At 44.6% G+C, this 26,892-nt stretch overlaps 1 protein-coding gene across 5 annotated transcripts in view; it reads left to right on the top strand.

Moving 5' to 3' along the window:
• The window catches only part of SH3KBP1 (SH3 domain containing kinase binding protein 1), a 315,045-nt gene that overhangs the window by 18,282 nt on the left and 269,871 nt on the right, over positions 1 to 26,892 (top strand). The window lies entirely within an intron of this gene.

Raw genomic sequence — 26,892 nt, 5'->3', positions numbered from 1 at the left:
TGGAAAATAACCCAGTTTGAATCATTTGAAATTATTAATTTTTTCTTATGTCAGAATGTAGAAATAACGTAAAAATAAATCAGGACTTATCTCTTCAAAGTCTCTTAAAATGGACTGCTGGACTCAGACGTGTGGACCGGGAGCAGGTTCTAGGAACACTGGGCTTATGAGTAGTGGGAAGGGTCTTTCCTGTGGGGGATGTCCTAGAAATGCTGTGTAGAAAATAATCTTAGGATTGTTAGGAGCTGTGAGAGCCACACCAGCTGTGTCAAAGTGGCCCGTGGTGTCTTACAAACCTGGAATTGCTGATGTTTGAGAATCAGATTGAGAGTTCACATAACATTTTAGACTCCTGGCTGCTCTTAAACTCCAGGTCTTCTGGTGACCTTGGGCTGGCATTCCTGCTTGGCTGCAGTGGTGGTAGCTCTATTCAGATGGGCGAGCATGTAGTTTCAGTTTGCCATGCTCCCCAGCACTCTCTATTGCCTTCCAGACATGAGCCATGATTGACCATCACTTGTTAGAGGTAATCAGGGTTATGTTGTTGTTGCCAGATCCCTTTACCCTCTTGGGTTCCCTGCTTACCCCAGTAAACAATTGAGTTGGTTTTCAAACACCCCTAACCTCAAGAGTTCGAATTCTCTTCTGAGATTACAACCAGATTGTACTGTCTTTGGTGGGGCTGAATCATTCTTTCAGAGAGAGTTGCTGAAAATTTGCAGGTCATAAGGCCTACATGAACCTCTAGGTGGAACTGCTATTTAATGATTGACTCCAGGTCACTCTCCTTTGAATGTTCCAGTTTCACTCAGCAGGGGTTGGTATGTTGTTTTCCATCTGATAGCCTCAGTCCCATCATTTGTTTGCCTGGCCCACGAGTGAGAAATACCAATAGTCCCCAATGTTCCAGGCTCTTCCCATTCATCTGAGCTTTAAGTTGAGCACCAAAATGCCACCCGTGTCTGCTGTACTTTCTGTAGACTGGCATCGTCATTGACATTGGCTGCTGACATGCGTGTTAGCTCTATGCTGGATGTGCCTTGGGAGCTGCTGTTTTAAAATGGATTGTCCTGTCAAGAGCACACGGGTGGGGGACCTTCAGTGGTAGGAAAAGATATTTAAAGGCACAACATGACTGGAGAGTTCTGAATCAACCCATTTCGGGATGTCTTTTAGGGGCAGGAAATAGACAAGTAAAACCAGGGCCAGTTTGGGGAGTGCTGTGGAAAAGCAAGTTTCCCACGCCTTGACGAGGGCAGGGAAGGAGCAGGGCCTCATCACGTTTCTGCACCACCTCAGAGCCTCCATCCCCCAACTGGCAGCTCGCTTTAGGAATCGTCTTTGTTTTTTCTTCTACCATCAATTGCTTCCTTCTTATAATGAGGGGCGGGGCTAAGTTGATAATTTGTTGAATTTATGTGCACCGGTTTCTGTATATAAGGTGGGGAAAGCTTTCTGTGGTGTTGACTTAGGTGTCTGCAAGATTCATTAGTCCTTCGCTGGTTCCAGCAGCCCATCCTGGGTACCCTCCTATCGCCTCCCTGCCCTCCCTGGGCTCTGCTCAGTCTTTGCCTTGTCCCTTCCCTCCATATTGTCCTAGGCCCTGTCCTGGAGAATCTTGGCTCTCAGCCTGGAGCTGATGAGTTCTTGCTTAGGAGGTAGAAGGGAATAACATGCTTGACGAAAATAATTCATGCCTGCTGCAGTCGTCATTTTACTTTCCTGGGTTTATAGTTATGAACGAGAAGAAACCGCCAATTGGGGATGTTATTTATTTTTGAGGGCGGATCGTGAGATATCTTATTTAACTTTGCTCTACTTTGTCTGCTGGAAAATGCAAGGAAATCCGATTTGTTGTAGCCAGACACCATTCCCTCTTCCTTTTCCTCCCTCCCTCCCCAGCCCTAACTCGGATGTGGATGCTTCCGGATGCTCAGGAGAAGGGTCACCGCTTGAGGAGAGGGCACAGGGCACGTGTGGCTCAGGAAGCCTCATGAGGGACTGCAAGGGCCCCGCCAATCCTGCTCTGTAGACTGTAGTTCCTTCGGTGCCAAGGCAAAGGCCATGGCCGTCTCCTCCACGCTGGGATCTCTGCACCTGGCGGCTTGTCTCAGCCAGAATGGGCTGAGAAAAAGAAAAACATTTGTTGAATAAGTGAAAACAACATATGATGGATGACTCTAAAGCCAGAGTCTTGTTTCTCCAAACTGGGCCCAAACTGGTATTTAATGGTATCGCTTAGTCACATCTCCTGTGCCCATCACGCATGGTCAGGAGCAACTGAGGTCAGCGTGCTCAGTCTTGCCTGCTGTTGGCCCTGTCATTTTGTAAGATATATTTACACGTTTGGAAGTATGTCTCTTTTGAAAGACCTAAAGAAACAGGTAAAAATTATCTGTGATGGGGTCTGGAGGAGAATGTTGGCAGCACGACAGCATTTGCGCCCAGACCTCTTCTACTGGACAGACAAGAATCTGCCTGTGGCCCTTGATTAGTTATTAACCAACATTTCTTTTGCATTGAACTTGTCAAGAATAGTCCAATGATTGGCTCCTGGTACGGGGTGCACTCTGTCGTTAGGGCAGCTGGCAGGCTGGCTTGTGTTACCATCTCCTTCCTTGCCATGGGTCCAACACAGAAGAAATCTTCTTTATCTTTCTTAGTTGTGGCCAGCGTTCAGGCTTGCCACACTTCCTCCGGGGTACGTAATGAAGCACATGCATGTGCCCTGGGTTGTGCAGAGGAGATTTGAGATAAGGGTGCCAGCGTGTTCATTTCTGCAAGGTTCTCATCCTGCATTTTAGGGAAGTGTTGCTGGCCCCCTGTGCGCCCTACATCGCGCAATGTTTTTCTTCTCTTTTCCTCTTGGTCTACTTTATCTTTAGCCTGAACCAGGCCCTGGTGTTTTGCTTCAGGATTCTTTTCCTCCTCCCTAGGGAGTAATTGCTTAGAAAATGCCCTCTCATCAAAAACATAAAGTCTCCAATATCATAAATTGGTGGTGGAAACTCCTCTGTCATTTGGCTTAATATTTTAACCGTTGCTAATGGTTAAGAGATCGCAGCTTGATGGCGGGTCCCCTTGGAAACCGGTTGGGTTGACCAGACTATCGGCTGTCTGCTTTTATCAGTGTGTGAACACTCATTTGGGCACCAGCCCACTTGTCACAGACACTCCAATCTTCTAATGCTTCCATGCTTTGGAGAATTATAGGAGCCATATGCTGCTTCACAGGTAACCGAGACTTGCTAAAAATAGAGCTTAAATGGTCCCACTGTTCTAGCATTGGAAATCATGGCGTTTTATTTTTAGGCCAGCCTTTGTTAGCCCTAACTACTTTCAAGCCTGGGTAATAGGAGTCACTGAGCAAGACCTTTGTCAGTTGGACGCCGTTAGAGTTTGAACCCTCACTCCCAGCTAGTTGGAAAGAGAATCCAAATCTATTGAAATAGGGAGTGCTGACCGCCTTGCAGCTACCCTTCTGCACCCTAACCCTCTATTCAGGAGGATTCTGTTTCTCTGTGCATGGAGGGTACTTGCCACAAGAAAAATATATCAAAAAGAGTGAATTCTGGCTCTCTGTGAGTTTATGGCACTGGTCAAACAAATAACTAGAACAGATTGGCTTACAGTAGCTTTGAGGCCATTGAAGAACAACACTGAAATTCAGACCCACACACTGTGGGATTGGGGTGGTCTGAAATGGAAATTGTCATCAGCATACTTAGTTGCGAATTGATGCATTAAATGATAGGTAAGAATAGGCTTAACTTCCATTGCTCATTTCACAAGTAATAATCTCATTTTACTATCCCCATTCTTGCCCACCTTCGGTTCCAGAAATAACTCTGAGTGGGTTTTCTTTTTAAAGATCTGTGTCAAGCAGATACCTCATAAAAATGGCACAGGCGAAGCGTTCTATTTAGAATTGCCCTGTGACACAAAACCTCGTGTGTTTTCCGTCCCCAGGCACTGGTTTCTTTGGAGGTGAGGCCCAAGGGAATGGAGGCCAATGACAGCCAGCAGCTTGGAGCCAGGCCTTCAGGGGAGGCAACTGGAAAGTGCTGTGGGCTTTGCATAGATACTTTTACTTCAGTAAGAATCACTTATTCATTAGACCTGAAACAAGCTACTATGGCGTTTGATAACTAGGTGTGTTCGTCCCCTATAAATCACCACAAAATTAGTGGCTTAAAACAACACGAGTTTATTGTCTTACTGTTCTGTAGATCAGAAGTCCAATGTGGGTCTCACTGGGCTAAAATCAACATCAACAGGGCTGCCTTCCTTTCTGGAAATGGTAGGGAAAATTCCATCCCCTTGCCTTTTTCAGCAACCGTGGGTCCTGGCCTTCTCACGTCACCTCACTCTGACCTTCTGTTTGCCCCAAACTTAGGCTTTTGAGGATCCTTAGGATACCTTAGGTCCGCCTGAATAATTCAGGCTGCTCTCCCTATTTTAAGGTCAGCTGATCAGCAACCTTAATCCATCTGCAACTTTAATGTCCCTTTGCCAGCTGTTCACAGTCTCCAGGGCTTAGGATGTGGGCATCTAGAGCGGGAGGGTGCCCTGTTCTGCCTGCCCCGCCAGGGATGTTGTTTTTCTTGATCTCCACGTCAGGGAGGGCCAACGGGGCAGTCATTTTGGTGGCAGCCTGTGTGGAAGGCAGCTTCCATCTTTGCAGAGTTTGAGGAAGTTGAGAAGGAGGTTTCTCTCAGGCCAGCGGGCCGTGAAGTTCACCAGGATACCTCGTTTCTTTGTAAGATCATCCTGGAGTTTTGATGCTCCCAGCCAGGACTCTCACTGAGGACCCCGGGGCCGGGGGGTGACATTGAAGGAGAGCAGGGAGTCGGGATGGCTGGTAACGTCTGGGCTGACCAGCAAGAGAGGAATGAGGAAGCAGGGGGACGAGGACAGGAAATGACAGATGAGTCTGCCCCTTGGGAGGAAGAAAATAGAAGATGGGGTTGATTACATCTGGCCCCAAAGAAAATAAAAGTGTGGACTGTTTTGTCGTGTGCTTGGCGATTGATTCCACTGTTGAATCAAATTGGAGACTCCGGGATAAATAAATTAGTTGGTCACGCTTTGGACATCTGGTATACTCCAGCCCCTATAAGCCCGAGGGGTTGAGGACACTTGGTGTCCCAGAGGAGGCTTGTCACTGCCCAAACGGCTCTCTCTGGAAGGAGCAGCAGCCCAGCTCGAGACCTCATCCCAGGAGGGCTCCACTCTGGGGAGTGTAGACCCGGTCTGGCACATGCTCACAGAGCTGTAAACATGTTCTCAGGAATCCTAAGAAATAATCTGTTGTGAACTGACCCGAACTGGTTTAGCCTTTGAAGAATTGTCAAATTCTTTTGGGAAACAGTTGATGGGAACCTTATGTGTCCTTTCCCACAGTCCCATGACCAGGAGGTATGTGACAGGGAGAGCAAGTCTCAGACCAATTTTGGATACTCGTTCACACACTTGTTAGCAAGTAGGTGCAGAGAGAGCCCTCAGTCTGTCCTTTAAGCTTAGCAAAGCTTGAGCTCCCTAGCCAAGTGAGAGACACTCAAGGCAAATGTGATGGTGTTCCAGTGGCAGGATTCAGTTAATCCTCAGGGAGGGGACAGGGCCCTCCTTTAGTGGCAACCATGGGCCCTGACAGAGTCCAGGACCCCCTCTCTGAAGGGGATGGACCATGAGTGTTCATAGATTCTTCTACGTGGTTCTTGTCAGGTCAAGATGCCAGTGCGTCATTTTCACCCAATCCAGAGAAAAGGGAGCCACTGCTCGTTTCCTTTCTGCTAATTGACCAGCTCTGGTTAGTCTTTCACATTCTGACCCACCATCCCTGGAGTGTTCTTTTCTGATTTGGGTACTTCAAATGTGAACTAAACACCTTCAGGGTAAGAATGAACTAATATACGTCTGTGTGTTACACTATTTTTTTTAAGGGTGGACTGATTTTTGGAAGTTTTTTTAACTTTTTATTTTTCCTTTAGACTTAAGGAAAAGATGCAAAAATAGTATAGAGAGTTTCCATATATTCCTCACTCAGCTTCCCCAAATGTTCACATCTTACGTAATCATAGTACTGTTATCAGAACCAGGAAATCAACATTGGTGTAATACTGTTTACTAAAGATCTCACTTAATTTCATCAGTTTTTCCATTAATGTCCTTTTTTTGTTCTGGGGTCCTATCCAGGATCCCACATTGCATTTAGTTATTTCTCCTTAGTCTCCTGCAGTCTGTCACAGTTGCTCAGTCTTTCCTTGTCTTTCATGACCTCGACGCTTTTAAAGAGTATTCATCAGTATTTTGTTGAATGTCCTCAGATTGAGTTTTCTCATGATTGGACTGAGGTTATGCAGTTTTTATGGTGGTAAAATGTATATAACATAAAATTTACTATTTTAAGTGCACAATTGAGTGGCGTTAAGTACATTCATGATGTTGTACAACCATAACCACTATCTATTTCCAGAACTTTCCCATCATCTCAAACAGAAACTCTGTACCCATTAAGCAGTTACTCTCCATTCCCCCCTCCTCTGGCCCCTAATAGCCTCTATTCTACTTTCTGTCTCTATGATTTTGCCTATTCCAGGTACCTCATATAAGTGGAATCATACAACATTTGTCTTTTCGTGATTGGCTTCTTTCACGTAACATAATATCCTCAAGGTTCATCTATGTTGTGGCAAGTATCAGAACTTAATTCCCTTTTAAGGCTGAGTAAGATTCTATTGTGTGAATAGACCACAGTTTGTTTATCCATTCGTCTGTTGATGGACACTTGGGTTGTTTCCGCCTTTTGGCTACTGTCAATAATGATGCTATGAACATAGATATTTAAGTAATTGGCTCACATTTTCAAAAGGAATGTGGAGAAACTGGAGAAGATACAGTCTGGATCCAACAGGAAAAGGTCCTATTCTGTTTCTCCCATCCCTGACTAAGGCTTCCACAGAAGAGAGGGAGATTGGGGTGGGGTGGGGCAGGGAGACGGCAGGGGGATTCAGAGGTGGGTGCCAGAAGGTTGAGGGGACAAGAGGAGAGAGGAGCCCAAGCTGTCATACTTGCCCAAAGACGCCGCGACTGGGGGAAGGCCCAGAAGGTGCAAAGCAGGACCATTGGACAGAGTCAAAGGCTGAGGGGAAGAACCGACGGAGGATGGGTCAGGACCCCGATCAGATTGTTCCTCACCACCCAGAACCAGGTGGGAGGGAATAGGCATGGGCTGGGCTGGAAATTGAGTCCACTTAGTGTTTCTTCCTGCTCTTTTCCAAATTTTTGTGACCTCGTCTCCTGGTAAGAAATCTATTTTACATTGCAACCTGGTGTACACACCCATCTTTAGTTATCATTGAAATACTCATTTCACAGAAAACATTTAGCTTTACTACATGAGGGTGTACTCTGATATTTTTGATTCAATTCTGTTCCATTTTTTAAAGCTTATTGTGACCTGGTTTGCCCTCAGCTTGAAAACACAGTGCTACTTGAAGCCCCACATGCAAAGTTCTTCCTGCCAGTTAGTTTTCCTTTTTCTGGCTTCCCTACCCTCTACCCCTAGCGGAACAAAGTAAACCATGTAATTGATCTTGTTTCCCTTTTTGGTTTGGCTGTCAGGAAACTCAAAGCCAAATTGATGGATATATACTGTACACACTGATGCCTTAACTTTCCCTGGCTCTTGACCTTTTAACTGCATTTTTCCTGATCCTGATTGTTCATATATTTTTGTTTTACTGCATGAATTCTTGGGAGCTGCCACAACCTACATGGAATGCAATGGTAGAATACATAAAAAATCATTGAGAACTTTCCATCTTGACTGAGAAAAGCTGTGGAGTTAAAGTCTGCGTGCTTAGAGATTTTTTTGAAGCAAGGTCTGGGCTATATAATTTTCTTTTAGCTCCATGATTCTCTGATTTATTTTTCTGGCCTTTGTTTCTTTGTTTCAGATTATATAGAAAGCCTCTCTCCTTTATTTTTGTTTTTAAAGAAATTTGCTGCAGTTGCAAAGGAAGAATTTGAAGTTTGGTATTAGTGTGGAGGAAAGGTGTCATTTTATCTTTAAATAGGACATTTTTACTTGCACTCCCGTTTCCTAGAAGGCCATTTGCTTAAGCACACATTTAAAAAAATCCTAGGAATGCCTCTTAATCAGCGCCCTGCCTCTAGTCCCCTGCCTCAGCTCTGGGGCTCCTCTCTCTTCTTGCTTTACTGCATCTGCTGTCCAGCTGGTTTCTCTACCACCTGGCCCCGGAGTCACCTGCCACAGGTGTCTTCAGAGAACCCACATTTATGGCTGTATTTCCCCTCTGCCCCCAAACCTCCGGTCCCTCCCCAGGCATCTGGATTATGCCGTCTCTTGAGCTGCTGTGGAGGCTAGCACCCGCCTTGTCACGTGCTTAGCGCACCCCCACTTTCACTGTGTGTACCGCGCACCGCCCCCCCCCCCCCGCCCTGAGTCAGAAGGCTTTGAGAAAGGATGAAATGAACAGACCATCCGATGCACCTGGACCTCCCAAGATGCAACGTAGACAAGAGAGCAAGAGTTTGGAGTTGAATCAGTTTTTTAATGAATTTTTCACTAAGCAAATGAAAACTATGCAGAGGAACAGACAAGACTAGTATCAGCTCCAGGGGGAAAAGGTTGTGATAGAAAGGAGACCTAATCTCAGTGTGCCGTGTGCTGGGCTGTCACTGATGGTTGGCATCCTAATGCTTTGTATCAGTTTGCTCGGGCTGCTAGAACAAAGTACCACAGCCCGGGAGGCTGAAACGACAGGAAAGGTATTCTCTCACAGTTGCACAGGCTGGAAGTGAGATGAGAGTGTCGGCAGCCTTGCTTCCTTCTGAGGGCTGCGAGGGAGAGATCTGTCCCAGGCCCCTCTCCTTGGCCTGTAGATGACTGTCTTTTCCCTTTGTCTCTTCATGTCCGTGTCCCTCTCTGTGTGTCTCCGTGTCCAAATTTCTCCTTTTTATAAGCACACTAGTCCTCCTGGATTAGGTCCCACCCTAAAGACCTCATATTAACTAATTCCATCTGCACTGACCCTCTTTCCAAATAAGGTCACATTCTGAGGTACTGGGGCATGTAAATTTTGGGGGGAAACAATTCAGCCCTTAAAGACATTGAACACTGATCCAACCAAAATGACGATCCAGCCATCTAGGGGGTGGGGGAGGGTGGGAGTGTGGCGAGGGCGTGAGTGAGCAAAGAGAGCAAAGACTTCAGCTTCCGTGCTGGGAAAGCCCAAAGAATGCCTGAGAGAGAAGACATCAAGGCATAGCGATGACGTGGGCATCCCATTTGGAGACTTGGAAGCGAATTCCAAGTGATCATGTAAGAGAGGCAGAAGTGGCTGCCTCTGGGGAGGGGAGGCTTGGGGGTGTGTGGAAGAGTGCTCTTTTTCCTAACAGACTTTTACAACTATTTGAATCTCTAACTGTGCCCGAGGGTGACAAGAACCTGTGTTGCCTGTGCTACCTGCCCTGAGCTCCCCTTGCCTTCATTGGAGGTGACAAAAGGAAGTGGGGACTGTATCGGCATTGAAGGTCACTACTGACAAGAAGTGAGATTGCGGGCTTTCTGGGACTTAACGTTTCATTCTGAGAGAACATCATAGTTACTTTTTAGCTCCTTATATGGGATCTACTTTAACGCAGTCAAAAGCAGGGTTCGGGGGGCGCTGTAGTTTATTGCATATTTGCAATTCTTCAGAAGATGTCTACTTTCTTTTCTCTCTCTTGCAGTTATCGATTTAGAAGCGAATGAGATGCATCTGACAGGAACTGTCACTAACCCACTGTGAAGTTAATTTTATTTTGGTTACGGGTCATTGTTTCATGTTTGCCTCTGGAGGGGAACAGTGACGATAGATTTCCTCTCCTTTGCCTCTGAAATCTGCCCTTTGACCTGTGCAGGCCTGTCTCTCTCCCTGCTCCCATGGTGCGACGGGAAGCTCTGAAGGCTGAGGTGGGCGCTTCCATCTGCAGGGAGCCCATGTCCTTCCCCTGATGTCAAATAGCTTGTGGAATGTGCTAGTCTGTTAAGTAGCTGGTGGAATGAATGTATTAGGCCATCTGTGGAAACGATTAGAGGAAAAAAATCTGGCAAAAGAGCAGACTAGGAAAGTTAAAAAAAAAAACTTAATGACACAGTTCAATTAAGTTAGTACTAGTTAGAAATTAATGTTTGCACTCTCAGTGAACACACTTAAATGACAAAAAAGAGTCCAGTTGTGATATGTGGAACATCATTCACATATACTCAAATGCTTCTTCAAAAATTTCTATGTGCTTTGTATGTGTAGCACTATGCCAGGTAGGGGCTAGGAATAAATGAAAATATATAATTCCTAGTCCCTTTAAAGGAATTTGAATCTGCATTGAGGTGGCAAGACATACAATTTAAGAAATGGGTTAAAATAACCATCTAAGACAGAGGTTGGCAAACTATGGCCTACAGGCCGTTCTGGCCTGGTGATTATTTTTGTAAATAAAGTTTTATTGGAACACAGCCATGTTCATTCATTTACATGTTGTCCATGGTTGCTTTCTCGCTATAATGGCAGAGTTGAGTAGTTGCAACAGAACATATGGCCCACAAAGCCTAAAATATTTGTTATCTGGCCCTTTAAGAAAAAGTTTACCAACTCCTGGTCTAAGACAATAATTCAAAAGATGTTACAAGGCAGTGTATAATGGGTAGGAGTGATTTAGTTGGTTAACACTGTAGTTAGTAAGTCTGAGAATGTGGTGGTAGGTGACTCAAGATGGGGTTTGAAGTTGACCTCAAACCATGAAGATGGAGGGCATTTTATGATGTAAGGAATAAGGGACCAGACTTCATGGATGAGAACATACAGAGTGCCCTCGAGGGAAGAGAGTGTGGAGTGATGGGGACCAGGAATGTTTGGGTGAAACTGGGACTGGAGGCTGGGTATAAATGCAGGTGAGGTTGTCATGTCAAACCTGCACCAGATTTTGGTGGCCTATGAGTTTCAGGATCAAGAATGGAAACTTCCCCCAAACGTGTACTTTCTTTCAAAGGCAGCATTCATTTACGCAATCAATATTAATTCCAGACCTATAACGTGGTTGACCCCAAGGGGATGTTAGCTTTCATTGAGACATAGCCCCCTTGGGACTGGTAAATCCAGCTTATTTGTTTCCTGTAGTGCTAGTTCTAGGTGTGTTTGAAGAAATAGCTGTCATTTCCAAGAGAAGTTTAACCTCGAGCTCCTCTGAAGGCCGCTAACACCAGGAGACGTATATGGATAGGCAATCTCCCATTCCATGGGACAGTCTTTTGAGAAGGGAATTCTGGAAAGGAATGTGTAGATGATCAATGTTGGGAGGGAGGAAGGAAGGAGGAGACCCCCCCCCCCCGCCCTTGGCTACTTCTTTTTTTTTTTCCTCCCCAAAACCCCAGTTCATGGTTGTATATGCTAGTTGTAAGTCCTTCTAGTTCTTCTATATGAGCTGCCACCACAGCATGGCTACTCACAGATGGATAGTGTGGTTCCAGGACTGAGAAATGAACTCGGGCAGCCAAGGTGGAGAGTGTGGAACTTTAACCACTAGACCATCAGGGATGGCCTCCTTGGCTACCTCTTTGTCTCTTCCTTTCCTTTAGAGCACCTGTATGTCCACCATTTTGTCTGGGTCTGCAAAGCTCCCTGCACATGTCCTGACAGGGTGTGCTTCCATCCTCTGGATCCCTAGCCCTGTGCAGTGTCAGTCATCATAACCTTTCCACTTGCCACCATCTCTCCCACTGCGTGACTGCCCCCTCCCAGTCTGTATCCTGCTGTCTTGCCACCTGGAAGGCACTGAGCTCCTCCACTCTCCCTTGACCAGTTACTAGAGCCCACTGAGCTCAGCTCTCAATCCTTTCTGTCCTACCTGGGCACAGCCCCGAGGCACCCATGTGGTGCTTGTCTCTGGCCCTGCTGTGGGCTCTATGGGGGTGGTGAGGATGGGGCAAGGGGCCATTGCCCATTCTGCTGGGTCCTCACAGCCATCATCAATGCTTCCATTGACCTCTCACCCATTCCTTTGTTTTCTTTTATAAATTAAAACACACACACAATATGCAAAAGAAAATTCCATAGTGTACTTTGCACTGAGCTTATTCTAGACTGTTTTCTCAATCTCCTGATTCTCTTTCATACCTGACCCTCACCGACAGATGACTCTGCTCCCTGCGTAAGAGAAAGCATCAGTTCCCTTGCACACCCCATCTTTACGTCTTTATATTGCTATTGGAACACTTAACTTCTTTTATCCTCTTTTTATCAAATTTCAGAGAAAGAAAGATCCTTCCTTCTCCTTCCATCCTTTCCTGACTTCTCTCCCGTGATGGGTCCCTGACTCATATGCCTCTTGTCCAGCTCAGTGCCCCTGTCCCCCCAGACTCTCAGAAAATGCTTATAAATCAAAGAGCCATTCTGTCCAAGAAAATGTCAGCTAAGAATTTATAAGGGCAGGCAGACCTAATTTGGCCTGCTTTCATATTTGAGCATACTGCCTGTATTCATGTGTGCACTTTGGTATCTTCACGTTTTTCTCTGTGAGCCACAGTATCTGGAGCTTGCATCTCAGAAAACATTCATTGCTTAAAAATGTGTGAACGGGAGGGCCAGCCCCAGTGGCCTAGTGGTTAAGTTCAGTGTGCTGTGCATCGGCAGCCTGGGTTTGGTTCCCAGGCACAGACCTATACCACTCATCTGTCAGTGGCCATGCTATGGCAGTGGCTCACATACACAAAGAGGAAGATTGGCAGTGGATGTTAGCTCAGGGTGAATCTTCCTCAACAACAACAACAAAAAGAAAGAAAGAAAAGAAAATATATGGACAGGAACAGGAGCAAGAAGACAGGCTTTGAATCCAGGATAGTGGGCTGGGATATCAGCTCCTCATCCTTGGGCAAGGTACCTAATCTCTCAGGTAACTTCATAACTTCATAAATTGGGAACAGCATTAGGCACCTCATAGGGTGTGTGCTAGTTACTACTGCTGTGTGACAAATTATTCCAAACTTATCACCTTCAAACAGCCATTTTATTATGCTCATGGATTTTGTGGGTCAAGAATTGGACAGGGTATGGTGGGGATGGCTTGCCTTAGCTCCACAATGTCTGGGGCCTCAACTGGAAAGACTTGAAGGCTGAGGGTGACTTGACAGTGGGGGAGCTGGAATCATCGTGTTGGCCCGGGCTGGAATAACTCAGAGCCTCAGTGGCCAACTGGAGCACCTGCGTGTGGGCCCTCAGTATGACTTGGCTTCCTCATAGTGTGGCAGTCTTGGGGGTACTCCAGCAAGTGGGTTGGAACCTGCCTGTTAGCCTCTGTCACCTAGCCTCAGAAGTCACATAGCATCACTTCCCTACATTTTACTGGTCAAAGTGCTCACAAAGTGCCCAAATTCAAAGGCCCAGAGAGAGAGATTAGATTTCTCCTGTTGGCGGCTGGGGCCACATTCTGGAAGAACATGAGGGATGGGAGAGGTTGCTGTAGCCATCTTGGAAATATAATCTGCCGCAGAGTGGTTGTTACCATTAGATGATATTATGAGGATAAAGGCGCCTGGCACCTAGAAATTCAGAGTGTATTTTCATTCAGCAAATGTTTATTGCATTCGTGTAAAGAGATTGGAAAACTCATTTGCGTTTTTGGTAATAAAACAGAACCCTTTTAGTAAAAAAAAAAAAAAAAAAAAATGTTTATTGCATTCGTACTGTATGCTGCCAGACATTAGGCCAGCACCGGGGTCTACAGGGGCAAACACTGCAGACAGGCTCTCTGCCCTCCTATAGCTTTCACTCTAGTGGGGAACACGGGCAGCAATCCAGTGGGATTAGATCTGTGATGGGGACTTGGAATTCCATCTCCTTTCACAGAGAGAGACTGGTTGAGCATCTGGAGTTGTTTATTTCATTCGAAGCGAAAATGAAGTGAATTTCCCCTGCAATGAATGACGAGGAAGGGTGATCTGCCCAGTGTTAAGCTGGACCTGCTCGGTGCTCCCTTTTTAGCGGTACTTTTGCAGACCTAGGCTTGTAGCCCCTAAAAGTGCCTCAGAAATCATTAGGCCCAGGGTCTGCAAGCACACCCTGACCCTGTCGTTCAGTGCAGACTTATATTCCTCCTTCCTAAAAAGGGGTTTAGGAGGAGAGTGGTGGAGGTGTAGAGAGTAATCTGAGGGACCATCTTCAACCTGGACATGCCCCGCCCCCCGATTCTGATGTGGATCAGGCTGGCAGGAGAGAAGCAGCAGGAGACTGCGCAGGTGATTGTGACAGCTGGGTGAGGGACCCGTGTGGTATAGACCAGCACTTCTCAAATGGCACTGTGTGTGTCAGTCCCCTGGGGATCTTGTTCCACGGCAGCTTCTGATTCAGTAGGTCTGGGTGAGGCCAGGGCCTGCTGCTGAGCACTGAGGGTGTGGGCCGTCCCAGTGAGGTACAGCCAGAGAAGCCTATCAAGGCTTGCACCTGCCAAGCGAGGGCCCGCTCTCAGGGAGTGGGGTGCTGAGGGCGAGACAGGTGATCCGCCACTTTTCTGCCAGGTTTAAACACACGTTTCTTAAAGATGAGGACTCTGTTAAAAACCATAGTCACAATATATCTCTTTTGCACCTAAATAACCAAAACCACAGCCTTCCTTATACACAACACATCTCAAGAAACTCAAAATCAGAATATAAAGTGATGTCATCACTGTGGAAAACAGTATGGAGGTTCCTCAAAAAATTAAAAATAGAATTATCATATGATCCAACAACCCCACTTCTGCGTATTTACCCAAAGGAAGTGAAATCATTATCTCGAAAAGATGCCTGCACTCCCATGCTCACTGCAGCATTGTTCGCAATAACCAAGACATGGAAATGACTTACGTGTCTATTGGCAGATGAATGGATAAAGAAATATGGTATGTATATACAGTGGAATATTATTCAGCCATAAAAAGGAAGGAAATCCTGCCATTTGTGACATCGAGGATGGACCTTGAGGGCGTTATGCTAAGTGAAGTAAGTCAGACAGAGAAAGACCAGTATTGTATTGTATCGCTTTATGGAATCTAAAAAAAGCTGAACTCACAGAAACAGAGAGTAGGATGGTGGTTGTCAGAGGCTAGGGGTGGGGTTGGGGAAATGAGGAGATGTTGGTCAAAGAGTACAGATTTCCAGTAATAAGATGAATAACTTCTGGGGACCTGAGTGACTATAATACCATATTGTATACGTGAAAACTGCTAAGAGAGTAGATCTTAAATGTTCTCACCACTACCACCCAAGAACAAAATGGTAGCTATATGAAGTGAAAGATGTGTTAACTAACCTTATATGATAATCCTATTGCAGTATATAAGTGTATCAAATCATTACAGTGCACACCTTAAAACTTACACAAGGTTAGATGTCAGTTATATCTCACTAAAGCTGACCAAAAAGACATAAAACATGACAGATAATAAAGTTACATCCTTACTCCTCACCAAACACACGAAATCCAAATTTAGAATGTTCAGAGGTGGTCTTGCAGCTTTGTTCCGTGCTCATAGACATGTGGTGTAGAACACACTTTTTTTTGTGTGTGTGAGGAAGATTGGCCCTGAGCGAACATTCATTGACAGTCTTCCTCTTTTTGCTTGAGGAAAATGGTCCCTGAGCTAACATCTGTGCCAGTCTTCCTCTGTTTTGTATGTGGGATGCCACCACAGTGTGGCTTGATGAGTGGTGTGTGGGTCTGTGCCCAGGATCCAAACCCGTGAACCCTGGGCCGCTGAAGTGGAGGGTGCAAGCTTAACCACTATGCTACTAGGCCAGCCCCTAGAACACACTTTTGATTGGGCTTATTGCTTATTGTATTTTTTTAAGTAGTTAAAAGTCCTTTTTTTTGTGTGTGAGGAAGATTGGCCCTGAGCTAACATCTGTGCCAGTCTTCCTCTATTTTTTGTATGTGGGATGCCACCACGGCATGGCTTGATGAGTAGTGTGTAGGTCTGCACCCGGGATCCAAACCCATGAACCCTGGGCCACCAAAGCGGAGCACATGAATTCAACCACTGTGCCACCAGGCCAGCCCCTAAAAGTCTATTTTAACAAAGCAATTAGAATTAAGCAGTGCATAACCTCCAAAGTAAACACAGTCAAAGCCCCGGTTGCCTCAGGGTTCTTTTGTAATGCATGTCTTTCAGGGAGATAATCACAGTTTTGGTTACTTGAGATATATTTTATAATATTCATGGAGAATAAACTGTAGTACTAAAAAGGAAAAATACTTTTGGATTACTTCTTTATTTAAAAATATTTGTAAGTGCCAAGTGCCCTTAATAATGAATTCAGGTATTGAAAAACACACACACGCGCACACACACACATACACACACGTAGTGTCTTGTTCCCTTTAAAAACCCCATCTTCCTTTTCAGGTGTCTTGCTGTGTACAACATGGTTAGCTGGATCACTTGTGAAACTACTGGTTACGCCAGCTCAAGTTACGCCAGCAATAGATTTTTCTCTTCATCTTTTAGGTTCAGTGTAGAACATTATTCTTCTACTTGCACATTTAGAGCATTTTAACAATCCGGAAGTGTTTCAGCATGTATTTCTTAAAGATAAGGACTCTTTTCAAAACCACAATCACAATATCATTTTTACACCTACAACAACTAACAATGTTTCCTTATCATCAGACAGCCAGTTCAAGTATTCCGTTATTACACATAGTTAAAATATTTGAAAAGGCGTTTGTTCGAATCTGGATTTGGAAAGTCTGCTTTGTCATTGGTTGGCTGTCTCTTTTAATCTAGTTCCCCATCTCTTTTCTTTTTCCTTTGCAATTTTTGATGTTGTTGAAGAAACTAAGTCATTTGCTTGTAGAGTTTCCTACAGTCTGGATTTTGCTGACTGCACCTTAGGGTGCCGTTTAACATATTCCTGGACCCTCCGTACTCCCGGAAATCCGCAGTAAATCCAGAGGCTTGATCCGACTCAGGTCCAGTTCGTTGGCAAGAACTCTCTACGGGGTGGCACGCACTTCCGTCATGGGGCTCTCGAAGCCTGGCTGTCTCTCTTTTTGTAATGTTAGCATCCGTTAGCGACCACTGCTCGGATCCTTGATTACGTTAGAGATTGCAAAATGTTGATTGTCTAATTCTCTCATTCCTTCTTCACTTATTAGTCAGAATACTCCTATAGAAAGAATTTTCTCCTCATCAACTCTGGTTATCCTGAATTCATATGGAAGAGGCAGGACAGGTGTTTGATTCTTTCCCTTAATTTACCAGTTTTCAGGATAGTGAGTTGGTTCCCTAGCATCCTCCAAAGGTGATCATTGATTTTTTAAAAAATATCATTATGAAACATAGATCACATAACATGTATTGATTTGAGGCATCAAATCTATTTGATGGGTTTCAATCCATTGCAGCTTTTCTTACTGATACTCATATTGTCCCATTTGTGGCAGTGGGAACGTTTTCTCATTTACTTCTGAATTCTTTTGACATGACTCTATTAGTCTTTGATGGCTTCCTTGCTTTGATAAGACGTTTCTCGTTTTTGACACGATGTTTGTATGACAAGATGTTTCAGGCTTGTCAGTTTTCCTGCCCCAGACCTGGAATCAGCCATTTCTCCAAGGCTACCCGGGTTTTTTTTTTTTTTTAGTGAAAAATGGTATTTAGAGATTAAATATAATTATTTCGGAAACAAAATTTGCACATTGCTCTTCTCGGATCATCCTTCTAGAAGTCTTTTGATGTGGGGCTGTTGATCCTTTTGGTTTTATTTATTTTTATTAACCTAATGTTTCAGTTTTGGAAAAGGTTTCAAAAAATTTAAACCCCAGTCCAGTTTATTTAGGTATTATTCTGTTTGTCCAACTTTAAATCGTAACCTTCAAAGGAAAGAAAATATTGGGTTTTAACTTCCCTTTTGTTTTGTGTTAATCTGTATAGGTACATACTTACTAAGTGGTTTTCTGATACTGTGGCAAAGTATTTACAATGTAATTGATTAAGAGAATGTTCTTGAAGTAGATAGTTGACTAGCAACTTTTAGTTCAAATTGTTGTTCAACTTTTAAAAATACCAACCAAAAAGACTTACAAACGTTGGTAGTTATAGTGTTGATAGATTCACAATTACTGTGTAACATCATACATGAAACTTATGATGAAACCAACAAATACACCATCCCTGATAACCTACGCATTATGGTGTTGCAAATGCTCTAGGTATTATCTCCAGATTAGATGTTAGGGAGCTCAAAGGAGTTATGCTTATGACAGTTTGAGATTCTAGACTGCTTTGAGGAACCCTTGTTTTGCTGTTATCTTCTGCCTTTAGCCCTGTGCATTTGTCTCAGAGCCTGTCTTCTTGGATTCTCAGCTTCTTGTCAAAATCATCCTTGCAATTTCTCCCCACTCAACAACAAGCATTTCTTGAGTGCCTGATGGGGCCAAGCAGTCATCTCAGCACTTGGGGGAGGAAGATACATTGGGCAATGTGACTTTTCTTTTAGGAGGCCCACAGGCTTCAGTTTTACACTTCCCTTCTGCCTTCCAGGGGCTCACACAGCAGGATTATTCTACCTGGGGGTATGAATGAATCCTGAAAAGGGACACTAAATCTGCTGGGGAAGGCAGCGAAGGTTCACTGTGGTTTCCTGTCACAGCTCTACTTTCTCCCTTATCAGACAGTGCATTTCTTGTTGACAGAAGGCTGTGCAGTGACTCAGCCCTCGCCCCAGCCCCCACTGGGCAGACTGACCACGTTTTCTGTGGAATTGTTCTTCACTTCCCTCCTTTTGACCTGGTTCCCCACTCTTTTAAACATTCTTGCCTCTTACAGCTGATTCAGCTTAGCTACACTGAGATCAACAGAAAGGCTTTTTGCCTTTCTTCTTTCATACAACATGGCCAACTCTAAAGCCAGCTTTCCATCTGCCCATACCATCCTTGAGAAAAGCAGGAGCTGTATTCTATGACAGTTCTTACAAAGTATCTTGTACTATAGGGCTCCATGAATTAATTTTTAATAAAGAAGTTTTAAGCAAACTTTTTAGATACCTTATCCCTAATCAAATGTGTTTCAACCATCCATGCAGTGTCTGTTGAATAAAACTGGTTCATGAGATGAGTGGGTGTTGGGGGAAAAAGCAATGTTTTCTAATTATTTTATTTTATGTAATCTCTAATTAAATTAATGCATAGTATAGGCAGGCATTTGACTATTTCTTCTTCTCTTGTAAAGTTTGGTTGGCCCCCAACCTTTTGGACTGTCTCACTGAGAAAAAAGGCAACCACCTCCTAATCAGGCTCCTATCTTTGGGTCTCCTTTGAGTCTGAGAATTGGGCTGTCTTTATAAACTCAAGAAAAAAAATACCATCTCTACTTATCTTCAAGTCATTTTATTACTTAAAACTGTCAGATATTTATGTAAGGCAACATTCATGTACTTTCTCTCTTCTACTTGAAGAAAAGGTTATGTTTTCTTTAAGTGGCTAAACTGTTTTGACTTAACTGACTTTTTATTAAATTGACTTCTAAGATGCAGTTGATTTCCCCTCCATGACTATTGTATAGGGCCATTCTCTGTACAGGCTTATCCAACTATAATCAATCGTTTTGATTCTTCACTTGTAGTTATCTGCAAAATCACCTGCACACTTTCTTGGTGCTTTCTTTTCATTTAAAAAGAATTATTCTGGCCAAGTTTTTCTTATCTGGTCTATCTAACGCATGTTCTTAAAAGAGTGGTATATTTGGTTTGCGAGAGTTAATTTCAGTTGGGAAGTGTTTAATAACTCATTGTTTCTGGCTCCTTGGGCGAGGCCCTGGTGAGGCCCAGGCTGCCCAGTGCAGGCTGGGAGGGCCTCAGCCTCAGGCTCTGTGGAGCACTTCCCTGTTGAGGGAACAGGGCGACCCAGCTATGGCCCTGCCTTACATTCTCATCTTTGATCGAGTGCCCCTATGCTGTCAGGGCCATGGTCATGGCAGAGGTGGGAATGGAGTCGAGGCTGATCACAGTGGCACTTGTGAGGCCTGGACCAGTGGGCCCTACTTGTCTTGTGACTAACTGGTCATGCTGATCTTTGATTTTCTCTAGTCTTCACGTCAAACAACTAGGCTCACATTTGTAACTGCATTTCATTGTGCCGAGTGATAAACTCTGGTTTGGGGGTAACGCTTTCTCAGGACATGCACTCAATCACCAGCATTTATTGAGCACCGACTATATGCCAGACACCAGGCAAGGGGGAGGGGATCCTCAGATCTGCCCTTTAAGGGCTCCCATTCCAGGGGCAGACAGGGAGGATATGCGTGGGGAAACCTTCACAGCACAGCATGATAAAGCCTGTAAGACCAGCGGCTGTCATTTATGGAGTAGCTTCTGTGTACAGGAATTTACAGGTATCGTCCCTCATTCTTGCAACAACCCATTGGGTATATCATCTCCCAATTTTAAGCACAAAGAAAATGAATTCAAGCAAGGTATCTGCCCCCATGTCACACAGCTAGTAAATGTCTAAGCTAGAATTCACTCCCAGGCCTACTGGACTTCAAAGCCTGTGTTCTTCTTCCTACACCTCATATCCTCTGTATAGACACTTAGATAGAGGCGACAAGAGGGGAGAGATGGGCTGGGAGGCCCGGGTTCCTTGGGCTGTCCTAGGAAGCAGTGTGACAGGAGTGTCCTTAGTGCTGTCTAAGGCAGTCAGTGGTGGCTGCCTTTCCTCTCACAGCTGGGTTTCTTTTTCTTCTTTCTTGACTTATCTCTTTTCCCTTTCCCTACTGATGCCCAGTTCTGGGAGCTACTACTGGGCCCACTACAGACATTGTCTAACCTGCAGGAAGTCGTCCCTGCCAGCAGTTCGCTGCCTGCTGCCCAGCGAGAGAGTTCAGGCCCCGTGGCTCTTTGTTCACTGGGGTCTGTGTTCTGAGCCTGTCTTCCTTGGGGAAGCTGGTGTTCAGTTTCTAACAGTTTCAGGCCTTAGGAATAACTCCCTTGTTGGCCTGGTGCCCCTTAGTGGTATGTTCATGAAGACACCAAAGGAAAATGTGCCTGGTGTAAAGGCCAGCTTTGTTGGACTTGGAGGTCCTCGCAGTGCCTGTGGCCCTGACCTGGGAAGTTCAGGTCCTCAAACCCTTCGCCCTGACACTACTGGGAAAGCATGGGATGGTGAGATCTGGGCCTTGTGCAGACTTTGTAGAGAAGAGTCTGTTTTTTAAACAGTTGGTACATGAGTGTATCCATTAGGGTTCCTGGTTGCAAGCAACAGAAACGAACTCTCCCTCAATTAAAGTGGAGAAGAGGATTTCCTGGAAGGCTGTGGGCTGGTTCACAGGATGGAAGGAAAAGCTGGAGGATCAGTTTTGGGGAAGAGGTCAACCAGGCAGCCTCGGGGATCCCCATGTTTTCTGGGAACCTTGCTGGGGGATCTGCTGCAGCCATTTCCAGTCTTCTCCATATCCGCTGCTGTGAGACAGAGTTGAGTCCTGTGCTGGCAGAGGGCCAGGCATGCTGATGGACAGTCCCATCAGACTTTCCTCAGGGGAGAGGGGAAGCTCCCTCAGATGGCCTTCCCTTCCTGAAGGGGGAGAGATCTCTCACTGGGACACAAACACAGTCAACCACCTTGATGAGCAAATATCTACAATCATAAATTCCAAAATATACATCACATGGACTTTTTATTTTTAAAAGCTATTTTGAGGTGTAAAATTCTACCCATTTGAAATGTACAGTTCAATGATTTTAGTAAATTCATAGCATTGTGAAACTCTCACCAGAATTAATTTTAGAACATTTCCGTCCCCCCCCCCCCAAGATCTCTCATATCCATTTACAGACAGTCCCTGTTCCCACCCCCAGCCCTAGACAACCACTGATCTGTTTTCTGTCTCTTTAGATTTGCACATAGGTTCTTATGTGTTCCTGACTGGTGTAATATTTTCTGGATATTCTGGAAACTATGCTGTATGTGAAAGAAAGAAAAAATACCCCAATGGCGTGGAAGTCTGTATCTCTCTGGTCTCAATTTTCCCTCCTTTTTTTCACTTTAGGTTTTCCCTTCTCTCACCTGGGCTGTAATTTGGGGGAACTTAGGCCTTGTCTTGACGCTGCCATTAGTTAGCTCTCAGTCTCTCTAAGCCTCAGTCATGGAACCTTCCAGGCCTCACTTCCTCATCTGTAAAAATAAGAAAAGGATTTGACAAGATGATAACTAAAGTTCTTTCTATCTCTAATGATCAGCAGTTGTGATCTTTTTTGGTGAAAAATTACTTCTTGATTTTACATGCTATCTTCAATCAGAGGACTGAAACAAAACATTAACACGAAAAATTTATTCTTTCAAATGCACAAAATGAAATAAGCATAAAAGTAATTTGAATTTGTGACATTTCTACTTCTGAAATTCTTAAAGCTTAAAACTGCATTGAGAGGTTTTTGGCATCATCTATATGTATATATAGATGAAGGAAATTAATTGGAAACTTTCATTCACCTTCATGCTTTCTGGTTTATTCAAATGTTTATTGAGCCGGACATGATGCTAGACAAAGGAGGTAGGATCCTGAAAAAGATAAGGGTTTTTCCCAGATGGAGCTTGCAGTCTGACTGGGGTGAGCCACCGTGAACTTGCGGCGTGGTGAGCGCCAGGAGGGAGGAAGTTCAGTGCACAGAGATAGGGAGGGGCTGGGTCACAGATCTTGGCCTCTGAAGCGCCACCACTACCGTGAGAAGTTTGCCGTGAGACGCTGCTTGGCAGCTGGCTTAGCCAACCCACAGTTAAAAACCACCTATTTCATCTTTTGAGGGAGGAGACATCCCAGCAAGTTTGAAGGCGGAGATGGGGAGGTTAAGCGTTTCCCATTTCGAAGCAGGTCTCTTATCTCCTCTGGCTCTCTCTTTTTGTACACACTGTTAACTGTAGCTTCTTTGGCTTTTGCAGCGACAGAAGATGTAGCGAACTTGTGGAGGCTGGCTTTTGGCACAGCAGGCAGCTGGAGGGTGGTATTTTTCTGACAGGGAGATGTTCTTAAGTTTTGTAATTTATGGTGTCTTAAATATGGGATTTTGTTTACTGTTGCCCTAATTACACCTCTGATGTATTTTATTTAACTTAATGTTTTAATTTTGTGCTCATGCCCAGAGGTAGTTTCCCAAAGGGTACCATTAGAAAAAATCTTAGATAATGTTTTCTCCTTGCTGCAGCTTCCTGCAGCTTCCTGAAGGCGAGGAAATGGGTTTGGGGGCCACAGACTTTCTTATGGGCTTTTGTGAATTTTTTTTTTTTTCTTTTTGGTGAGGAAGGATGACTCTGAGCTAACGTCTGTTGCCAATCTTCCTCTTTTTGCTTAAGGAAGATTGGCCCTGAGCTAACATCTGTGACAGCCTTCCTCTATTTTGTATGTGGGACACTGCTACAGCATGGCTTGGTGAGCAGTGTTTATGTCCGCATGTGGGATCTGAACCTGGGAACGCGAGGCCACCGACATGGAGCACGTGAACTTAACCACTACGCCACTGGGCCAGGCCCCTCTTGTGAATATTTTGACTGTGTGCAATGTGAGCTCTTGTTCTCCTGTCTGCCAAGTATTATCCTAAACCATCTCTGTCCAATAGAAATATAATACAAGCCACATATGTAATTTTAAGTGTTCTACTAGTCACGTTCATAAAATAAAAAGAAGCAAGTGAAATTAAGTTGAATATTTATGTAACCCAGCATATCTACAATATTATCATTTCAACATGCAATCAATAGAAAAAATAATCAGATATTTTACATTCTTTTTTTCCTAATAAGCCTTTACATTTGCTGTGTATTTTATAGCACATCTCAGCTCAGACTGGGCACCCTTCAAGTACTCGAGAAGCATATATCGAGTGATAGTGTTGTGTACAGCAAAGTCCTGAACCTTTCAGAGGCTGACAGGGGACACAGGAAAGAGCCCTTAGAGTGGGTAGGAGACACACAGCCTCATGTTTTATGAGCTCTTAAGAAAGCCATACATAGGTTTCCTCCTCTTAGAGAAACCTGATATGTAAAAATTCATCTTGACGGGAAAGGTAAAGCAGGAAGTGATTATTCACGTTACAAAAGAATTAACCACAGGATCCTTTAAATAGCAAGCTCCCTTAGTGCACTGAAGAATCTGACTCAATTTGCAAAAATGTGACTGACACTTAGAATTTTAGTAGCCCTGAAATGAAAGCTGAGGAACAGTTGGCGTATCAAGGCTTTATTGAGCACCTACTATATGTCAGGGACACGCAGAGGGGGCCACAACAGAACTAAGGTGATCTATACCCAGAAGGCATTTAGAGCTGCCTGGGAGGACGAGACGCACGCGCAGCCACCGCAGCATGGAATTGCCCCAGTGCCAGGGCCCAGGGAGGCCTGGGGGTAGGGGAGCCAGGAAGGTGATGCAAGGCAGCCAGGGCCCAGCGGGGCCAGAAGGCAGGCAGGGTACATGGGATGACTCAAGTGTCTGGAAGTTTAAAGCAAGGGTAAATCAGGAAAGACCAGCTCAATAGGATATCGGGAAGACTTGAAAGTTATGCAGTCCCCCATCCCTAATCCCCAGCCTTACTCATAGCAGGCACCAATTAAGGTGTGTCCTTGGACCCAGTGGAGGAGGGGGATTGAAGTAAAACCAGGACGCCCTTCTCTCCGGTTTGCGACGACAGGCAGCAGCTGTTTATTTCCTAGCGACCGTTTTCTTGAAGGAGATTTCTTTGTCCTCTTCAAGCTTCACCTTGGTAAAGCCCACACAGAGAATAGAGAAAATGAGGCCAAAGTTGTGTTCTGGAAGTTAGTGGGGTTCTGAGGCCCTCAAAGTACACAGGGTTCAAGTTCAGTGTCAAGATGGACCCTTGACCAGATTCTTCCTTAGCAGCCTTCCTGTCCTCCCTCCCTCTCCCCTAGGTGGGCCCCATGTGCTGCTTCCCTGCACTTCCACCTACTGCAATTTTCTGTCCCTATCAGAAAAGCTATGAGCTTTCACCTCCAAGTGCTAAACTGGGATCAGCCTTGGGGAGCCTAGGTCAGGGTTCAAAGCCTTTTCTTTCCTTGAAAAAAATACTTGAGTGTTGTGGAGAGAACACTGGCCTGGGAGTCAGTTCTAGTCTCAGCTTTGCCCCCAACTTGCTGGGTGATCTTGGGCCAATAGCTTTCTCTCTCTGAGCCTCAGTTTTTGTTTTCTATTGAATTTGAGGGGCTTTGATGCAAAGGGCCAAACTAGCTCTGACATTATCGTCTGAATACATCAACTCCTCTCTAAGAATAAAATTAACTCCTTTTGGAAAAAAATTAATAAAAAGAAATTATGCCTATCTCCATATATATACTTATTTATAGATTATATGCATATATTACTGTACTAGTTGATTGAGAAAACCCAAAAGAAGCTTCTAAATATTTACCGTTAGGTTTAATGAACTTTTGGAAAACATAAAATTGAGTATTTTATGACTTTAGACGTTGTTGAAAAATGAAGACATGTCTTCAAGGTTCAGGTACGTAGTTTTAAATATCTTGTTAATCCCAATAGTTCCAGATTATAATTAGGTAATTTACACCTATATCAAGGGTGGAAGAAAGCCCATATTACAAATGATCTTGATAGTTTAGAGGTTTTGGGTCATCTCCCTGTAAGATCTGATTGGCTTGTCCTTGTGTTCACCTCCCAACGTGGCTGGCAAAGAAGTCCCACCAGGAGCTGACATGGCAGCTCTGCCGTTTTCTTGTTTACTAGGTCGTGTGTAGAGCATTGTCTATAACCCCTACTTTCTTTACACACATCTTTTCAAACCTCTCATCCATTTAGTAAAGGTCATTTTAGTTAAAAGGGTGTAATAGCCATAAAGAGACTTTACCAAGAGACCTCTCGGAACTGCAGGGCACCCCGTGGAGCTGAAAGCTGGTGCTGGCTCTGGCAGCCATCCTTGTCGCGGAGCATGCTGTCCCTCAGGCTGCTCCCTGCCCTTGGAGCACCCCTGACTGCCCGCCCTAGAGGCTGGATGAAGGAGCCAGTGTCATTCTGCAAATGAACTATTAGAGAAGTTGCATTTTTCTCTTCTTTTTAAGTTACAATAAAATGAATAGATGTTCTAATATTTTCTCATCATGTCAACTAATTCCTGAACTGAGCGCATCCACTTTGGATGGCACTGGCTCAGAAAATAAGCTTAACTGCTTTGCTGAGCTTCAGGTTCTTTAATTGGGAATATGGGCTTCATCGTGTTGTGAGGATTAAATGAGATAATGCAGGAAAAGTGGCACATAATCAGTGGTTACCATCATCTCAGTTCCCATAGCAAAGCCTCAATAAATCCATGTCTAGGTCATTTGAAGAAAGCTGTTTTTTAATTGACCTGATTCCAATTGTTATGATGGCTCGTTTCAACTACTGGGGAGCAGAGCATGATACAGGAAAATTGGAGTGTTTCTGCCTTTGTAACTTGTCAGGAACCAGGAGGAATCTGGAAGGGTTGCCTTGTTTATGTTCTTATGCTCCTCCTTTCTGTTGATAAGTGATGAGAATGGTTCACAACTCCACTTCATCCTGGCCAGGTGTATGACAGCAGAGTCAGCCAGCTAATTCTGGAATGAAAAAATGATCTGGGGAGGGCAATTCCACTTGGAGTTGCTTGTGAATTGTCTGGTTTAGCTGACATGAGTGGCCGGGATGAGCATGCTGGTCTGCATGGATAGGGTCTTCTGACCTGGAAGCACTTTGAGAGTTTATCCCTAATGGATATGCAAAGCCCATTTGACAGAGGGCCCATCCACCTACCAACCTTTTTCCTGGAAAACCTACCCCAATTTACTGAATTTTTAAAAGTCATTTGTGCTTTTTGGTCTC

Source organism: Equus przewalskii, chromosome X (genome assembly GCF_037783145.1).
Source record: "Equus przewalskii isolate Varuska chromosome X, EquPr2, whole genome shotgun sequence".
Lineage (NCBI taxonomy): Eukaryota > Metazoa > Chordata > Mammalia > Perissodactyla > Equidae > Equus > Equus przewalskii.
The sequence above is the reverse complement of the archived record's forward strand: the minus strand, read 5'-3'. Positions and strand labels throughout refer to the sequence as shown.